The sequence below is a fragment of the Myotis davidii genome, unplaced genomic scaffold, assembly GCF_000327345.1.
Source record: "Myotis davidii unplaced genomic scaffold, ASM32734v1 scaffold108, whole genome shotgun sequence".
Lineage (NCBI taxonomy): Eukaryota > Metazoa > Chordata > Mammalia > Chiroptera > Vespertilionidae > Myotis > Myotis davidii.
In genome coordinates this window covers 1,839,390-1,846,985 of record NW_006299260.1, presented here as the reverse complement: position 1 = coordinate 1,846,985, position 7,596 = coordinate 1,839,390, and the positions used below count along the sequence as shown (strand labels likewise).

Genomic DNA, 7,596 nt, shown 5'->3' with positions numbered 1-7,596 from the left:
TTATTTCAGGAACAGGACAATTGTGGTGGCGTGGCATCATTTTCCTAGACAATTGCTTCCTAATTGTATTCTCTGCCTCCAGTTTTTCTTAGATTTTGTGAAATCATTTCTTTCCCTTGCAGTCTACTCACTTCTTTGTTACCAGAATCATATTCTGAAATCATGTCACACCCCCGTATAAATATTTTTGATGACGTATCACTGCCTAAAGAAAAATTCCAGACTCCTTAGCATCACATCCAAAGCCCATTTTACCTTTTTAAAAACATATTTTTAGTGATTTCAGAGAGGAAGAGAAAGGGAGAGATAGAAACATCAATGATGAGAGAGAATCATTCATTGATCAGCTGCCTCCTGCATGCCCCGCACTGGGATCGAGCCTGCAACCAGGCATATGCCCTGTCCCTTACAGGAATTGAACCGTGACCTTCAGGTTCATAGGTCGACATTCAACCACTGAGCCTCGATGGCCAGGCCCATTTTATCTTTAAGCTACCTTTCCCATGTTCTTTGTCACTCTGCACCCTCCATTCTGCTGAACTGCACCCCAGCTGTCATGCATGTCCATATCTCCAAACCTTTGCTCATGTTGGCTATCTCTCTAGCCTACAGTGCTTGTCTTCTCCCATCTGGGGTGGGGAGAGGGAGAAGTCTGCTTATTCATAAGGATCTAAGTGGGACCCTTCCCAGCACCCAAGGTTGGTGAACCATTCCCTCTTCTAGCCTGCATTTCCTTTCTGTAGCAATTACTGTACTACATTTGTTCGGTCACATTCTAGCTACCTGTGCATGTGCATACCCTCCCCGATGAGACTTATTTTTTTTTCTTTTTTGTGACAAAGGGTCCGAATCTTACTCATTCCTATATGTCCCAACAGTCATTTTAGTTCTAGACTCACAATGGGTGCTCAAACAGGATGGTGTTGTCAAGAGAAACTTTCTTTTAGGCTAATGCACATGAGGACTGTGTACGTGAGCCAGCATCGTGGTGGAGGCCCGAGGCGCCCAGGATGAAACACCTCAAGCTGCCTCCACTAAACAGGGGGAGGTGGAGACAACTAGAAAAGGCCTCAGCCCATTTTTTGTAAATAGCCCAATAGGAGACAATAAGACCTGGGTGACGTAGGACACTATTAACCCCACAGTGCTCAGCCAATGAGGAACCAGAGGACGGACTCTCACACCCTAGGCCCTAAATCAGTGATGTCGAACCTTTTAATTTCTTTTGAGAGCCAAATTTTTTAAACTTAAACTATATAGGTAGGTACATTGTTATTAACTTAATTAGGGTACTTCTAAGGCTTAGGAAGAGCCACACTCAAGGGACCAAAGAGCCGCATGTGGCTCGCGAGCCGCAGTTTGCCGACCACAGCTAGGGGATAAACAGCCTGCGATCACTATTCTGTGTGTGCCTGTATAACCGGAGAGGCACCCATTCTTGCAAGAACTTATCAAAAGGCTCATTTTTGCCATACTTATGTCTCTGAGTTCATTATTTGAATTCAGACAGGTGAGCATTTCTCACATCTCTACCCTCAATTCTTTGATTGACAGCACCTTGCAGAAAGGGCCACACTGAAGGAAAAGCCGCAGACTCCTAAAATCAGAACCAGCAGGTTTGGAGTCTCACTGGGGACAGGATCCCAGCTGCCCCAAGTCATGAAGCAGCTGAAGTGAAGGGTGGGAGGCTCCGTGGTGCTTAGCGGCTATGTGGTTCCATATGCAGATGGGCTGGCTGCCTTCTGCTATCTGGGTCCTGCAAGATCCACAGGCCTTGCCACACCTCCTCTAACAATCACACATCAGAAATGCCACCCATTTCAGCAACAGTAATATTTTTAAAACATCCTTTATGCTAAATTTTAAAAATCCTGCAGGTCATCCAGTCTAAGGCATTGTTTCAAATTAAAGAATATCACAGCTAATTACCCATCCCTAAAGTATTAGAGTACTAGGATAGTTATACTCAATTACTTAAAAGCAAATTACCATACAGACAATGTAGCAAAAGGGCAGAGAAATTGCACCATAAAGGCCTTTTCCCCAGGAAACTGGTTAGGTGAGGGTAAGGGGGAGGGAGGGCAAGTGGGTGAGGAGGAGTATGACCTGGCAAGGTTTTAGGCTTTGGAGGATGGGAATACTACGAAAGATGCATACTTGTCAGACGTTTAATAAAATAAACTTGGACTCATATACGTGCAGAATTACTATATAAACTGTTAGCAGGAGGCCTGTTTACTCAGGGTTACAATGTGGCCTGCAGCACAGCACCCTTCACCCAGGAATGGAAGATTCCTTCCAGTCCCGGAGCATGGCTCTCATCCCCAGTGGCTCTGACACTCCCTCCTTCTCCCCCATCTGAAAAGTTCCTGCTACGCAGGGAAGTCAGCGGAAGGAAGGAACTTCCCAGAGGATGAGCCTTCTGAGATGAGTGTATAAATGGGAGCTCCCATCAGCGACTGCAAACCCAGATCACTGAGCGAGAATGGGACACTAATTGCTAGGGCCAGTAGACTTCCAATTCCCTCTTTGTAGAATATGCAGTCAACAGGAATGGCCGTGAGCCAGCAGCGACGGGGAGAAAATGCCTGCTGCTTCAGCCGGTGAGCCCCAGACAGCTGGGAAATCCCAGCTGTCAGCATCCCCTACGCCCCCAATTTGTCCTGGTCTCTTGGCACACTGAGACAATGTGATTTCTGGGCTGCTCACATCAGCAACGAAGAGGACTGGTAAAGCAATCTACTAAAATAATTTTTCAAAATTTTGCATGGATTATTTTTCTGTTCCTGAGAACAAAACTGACATGTAGAGTTTTCTATTATATAATCCCTTTTCAGCAAGGTCAAAAAGGTTTATTTAGAGGTGTGTATATTCGTGTGAGTGTGTGTGTGTGTGTGTGTAAAATAAAAACAGGTAACTGTCAATTATTATTGTTTCAGGACTGTTCCTACCCCTTTACAAATCTGAGTCATTTATTACAATAGTCCTATGATATGTTATCCCCATTTTCCAGGTGAGAAAACTGAGGCATAGGGAGATTATGCAACTCCTGCAGTCACATGACTGGAAAGCTTTAGAATCCATGTTAATTTAACTCCAGATCTAACAGTCTTGACCAGCAATATAAAAGTTAATTAGCCCTGATCTGGCTGGTGTTATGGTGTTACTCAGTGGTTAGAGCATCAGCCCACAGACTGAAGGATCAAGGGTTCAATTCCTGGTCAAGGGCACGTACCTGGGTTGCAGGTTCTATCCCAGGCCCCCACTGGGAGCTAGTGTGGGAGTCAACTAATCAATGTGTCTCTCTCACATCAATGTTTCTCTCTCCTTCCTCCCTCCCTTCCTTCCACCCTTTCTGAAAATCAATGGGAGAAATACCGAGTGAGGATTAACAAAAAGAAAAAGCTAAATTATGTTGAAGCTGCCATTTTATCAGGTCAAATCCATAACTGGCTGCGTGAAGGCATGTTTTAGCCACTCTTATTGAGTAGCGGGCAGACAGAATACACTAGAGAGGCTTCCAAGGTTCTGAAATGTGAGCTCGGGTTCCAGGGTAATTACCTGACATTTGAGCTCAGCCTTCCCCACTATAAAACTGTGGCACACCTGCTTTGCAGAGTTACCATGGCATTAACATGTTCAAAGTTTGGTGTAGATTAGATTGTTGCCATTAAGTTGCTATTTTCATGATTATAGAAATATAACTGTTAAAATCACCTATCAAATGGCCTAAAGTAGTATTGCTTAGACAGGAGCGTGGAGGAACCTGGGGTTCCACCAACATATTCTCGGAGGATCTGTGAGTTCTTAATAAACTGAGTTTATTAAGTTTGATAAACTGAGCAAAAGCGTTCCTTGTGATGTGGACATGCATTTCCACTGATCCCTAAGGCGAAAATGGGCTGACAGGAAGTAGTCCCTACTTTGAAGAATAATTAGTTCTCTTCCACAGCAGCGATTTGTGCTGCACGTATCTGAGCAAATAAAGGAACACAAGAAAAGTCACCAGAGAAAACAGGGCTCACATATGGAGGCACAGACAAGTAATGTGCATGTAGATGCATCATGGCTAATGCCAAAGAGGCTGCACACATGACGCTTCATGACATGACCAGGAAGGTTCTGGAAAGATGAACATATAGTCCCTGGCCTCCCTGGACGGCAACATAAGCCCAATTTCCCACTAAGGATCATCCCTGGGGCTTTGGAAATGATACAAAGGCAAGCAAAGTGCTGTAGTCTGTCCTCCCCGCCCCCTCCCCCTCTTGGCTGTCCTGCAGAGATGCAGCTTCCTGGGGACTTCTCTCGCACACACATTTACATGTGCTTTTACATTTCCTACTTTGTAAAAATAAAGGATTAGAGGGAAGAATCAATGTTTTCCCGCTGGAATGAAAGGGACTAAAGCTTTTGAAAGAAGAAATCAACATTGTTATATTTAAATTAAATTTCTTGGTAAAGACTTCAAAAGAATCTTCTAGATAAATTCTCTATGGGATCCTGAATGTAAATTACGTGCATTCCCTCAGGTGATGGAAAACAGAAACACAAGAAAGCGGATGAAGACAATCATTTTTGAAAGCTTAGCCCGATTGGGGCCAAGGTCGAAATTTCACATTAGTTCCCATTTTTTCTGCCGGTTGTATCATTCTGGCAAGATGTTCAAGTGCCATGTCGTCTATAGGAATGCTCCAACCACGCCCTAGATGTGCCTGTGGGTGTGTGATTCTGGCACTGCTACCGACCAGCTTACCTGTTAGTGCCATCTAACCTAACCTGCCTTGCCCCCACTCCTGAACTGTTTAGGAAAAGCGTTAACCCTGCAGCCCCTCACCCTGGGGCAAGCTCCCTAAAGCTGCCAGTGAGGAGCTGTTTGATTGCAAACCCGGATCTGCAGTTGTGCTTTTCATTTGGGGCACATACTTGAAACTCCTTTTGGTTTTCTCTGTGCACAGCCTATCCTACTGTCAGCCCTTGGGGCCTCTTCGGTTCCTGTTGATCAGACATAACTCGCTGTCTTTTTTGAGGAATCTGCCAAGAGATCTCACCAATAGTTCTGAACCCCAGATGCCCTTTACTTCCAGGCAGACCATTTCAAAGATATTTCTCAAATGCAGTTAAATTCCATTCTGAGGTCTAGCTGTTCTGAAAGCCACTGTCACTTTGAGGGCTCCCTGGGACTTCTAAAAGTGAATCTTGAATATGCCACATGCCTACACTTTAAGTCAGACCTTCCAAAACATGCTCTCCCTATTAGCTGAAAATCCGTGTAACTATTTTCACACGACGTGCTAATAAATGTATTCATAGCGATTATTCCAAGAAGATTAGAGGTCACGCTAACCCTTTTGGGTCACTTAAATCCTGTGTCCTAGAGGCAGGAAAATTCCTGCAAAGCTGGAATGCTTCTTCAATTGTCAAGCAAACATTCGCAACCAAAAGACACTTTTAAGCAGCTTCCCAGGGGGAAGAATTCAAGCCCCGGCTCTAGGTGCACCCTCACGCAGACGCACACGGAGAAATTAGGATCTTGGGAAATTGCTTCCCTGCACATAGACACAGCCCTCAACACACGAACCACACCCGAAGCAGGGAACCCGGGCCTCTGGAATTAAGGAAGCCTGTGATTCTCCCAGTTGTTAGAACTCTTTTGAGAATGTTTCCCGGGAGGCTGGGTGAGAGGGCCAGGAAAAGGAGATTCAAGACAGGAGCATCAGCAACAGCAAGTCAGCTCTGTGCAGGAATAAAGCAGTGAGTTTTAAAAAGTCATCATTTAAGTCCCCATATTGAGTCCCCAACACTTTTTGTATGTCACCTAGGTTGTCTCTAAGACTCACAGTCCTTTGAGGATTATAACTAATCCCAACTTTGCACACTACTGAATTCCCTTCCTTGCTTTATTTTTCTCCATAGCACTTTCACTTTCTAATATACTGTAGAATTATTTCTGTAATCGATTGTCTGTCCTCAATAGGATGCAAGCTCTGGGAAGGCAGGTATTCTTTGTCTTGTTCACTGCTGCTTTCTGGAACCTGGAATAGATGAGCGAATGAATGCATGAATGGAGGCACAGAGAGGTTAGTAACTGCTCTCTGTCAGACCACAAGTGCGTGGTAGAGCTAAGATTTAAACCCAGGCCCATGTGCTACGCAGACTAGGTAAGTAATGGTAGTTGTGACGATCCAAAACACACTGTGAGGAAGAACAATGTGCAACATTTACTGCGTGGTTAACTAAATGAAGAGGTGCATACAGTCAAAGAAAACCACCAGATGCAGAAGGAGCAGGGAAGTAAGCCTAACTTTTGAACCTAACATGTGTGGGGAGGGTGCAACAGATAGTGTGACTCTGGTGATCAAAATCCAAAAGGCAGACCTTAATTCTGTACATTCCAGCAGGGAACAGCACAGTGTATGATCTCTACAACATCCTGTATTACTTACATGTGTGTGGTTAATCCTGAAAGGTCTTGTCTCAAATCCTGGCCCCACCATTTCCTAATCTGTGACCTCAGGTAAAGTCATTCATCTGTGGAGAGAATTTACATGGGTTTTCTGAAGACTGACCAAAGTAAGGAACTTGGAGAAATCGGGACCATGCCTACCCTGTAGTAAGTGCCCAAATACGTATTATTTCTATTAGATCGTTTTGGTGTGGTTGGAGAAGAAACAGGGTGTTTTAAAAAGGACCCCTGAGGGAGAAGTTAGAAAGGTACCTGGGTACTTCCTGTCCGTTAACCCAGTTAAAGGGTTTTGACCCTGGTCTGTAACAGCACCTGCTTTGCTTGGCAGCCGGGTTGGGGTGGATTCAGCTGCTCAGGGCAGTTCCACAGAGGGTTTCTCTGTAGACCAGCCGATTCCAGGCGAGCTGTGAGGCAGCCCGCGAAGGGGGTCTTTGGGATGGAAAGGACTCAGGCCTCTGTACAGGTTCGTAATTCAGAGCGATAAAAATAGTATCAACAGCTAACAGCACACCATGTTAGGGCATTTCGCTTTACCCATCCAATCATCGCAGATATTTTTATCTTCATTTCGCCACCGTGGGAGACTGTGGCGTAGAACAGTTAGATTTAACCACGGTCGAATGTTTAGGAAGCGACTGGGGCACAATTTAAACCCGGGCCGCCCGGCTCAGAGGCGGTTTACGGCGCCTGTTTTCAGACCTAGCGACCGGACCGGTGCTCCGCGGGGGCCCCGCGCCGCAGGGGAGGGCGCTGCGGTTTTGGAAAAAGCGACGAGAAGGACCGACACACGGCTGCGATAGCCTTCAGAAGCACCGGTCAGACTAAATGTTTCCATCTTCGAGTTTGCAAAGTGTTGCGATGATCCTCCCAAATTTATGCCCGGGTTCAGGTAACTGCGTTTTTAAAATAGCAAAATAGAGCCCTAGCCAATTTGGTTCAGTGGATGGAGCCTGGGCCTGCAGCCTGAAGGGTCCCGGTTGGATTCCGGTCAAGGGCACACGCCCTGGCTGCCGGCTCCCAGTGGGGGGCGTGCAGGAGGCAGCCAATCAATGATTCTCCCTCTTCATGGATGTTTCTCTCTCTCCCTTCCTCTCTGAAATCAATACAAAATTAAATAGAAACCAGCGTTCCTC

The 7,596-nt window shown here is 45.6% G+C and overlaps 1 long non-coding RNA gene across 2 annotated transcripts in view; it reads right to left on the bottom strand.

The window, feature by feature from the left end:
- Nucleotides 1-5,879: 5,879 nt before the first annotated feature.
- LOC102757475 overlaps nucleotides 5,880-7,596 on the bottom strand; it is a 3,661-nt gene continuing 1,944 nt past the window's right edge. Inside the window, exons 2-4 of one of the 2 annotated variants that reach the window (XR_001515734.1) lie at nucleotides 6,716-6,918; nucleotides 6,444-6,528; nucleotides 5,880-6,032 (exon numbers count right to left, since the gene is read on the bottom strand). This is a non-coding gene — a long non-coding RNA (uncharacterized LOC102757475). Of the gene's footprint in view, nucleotides 6,033-6,443; nucleotides 6,529-6,715; nucleotides 7,398-7,596 lie in introns of those variants that run through there. The other variant, XR_001515733.1, reaches the window with a different exon arrangement.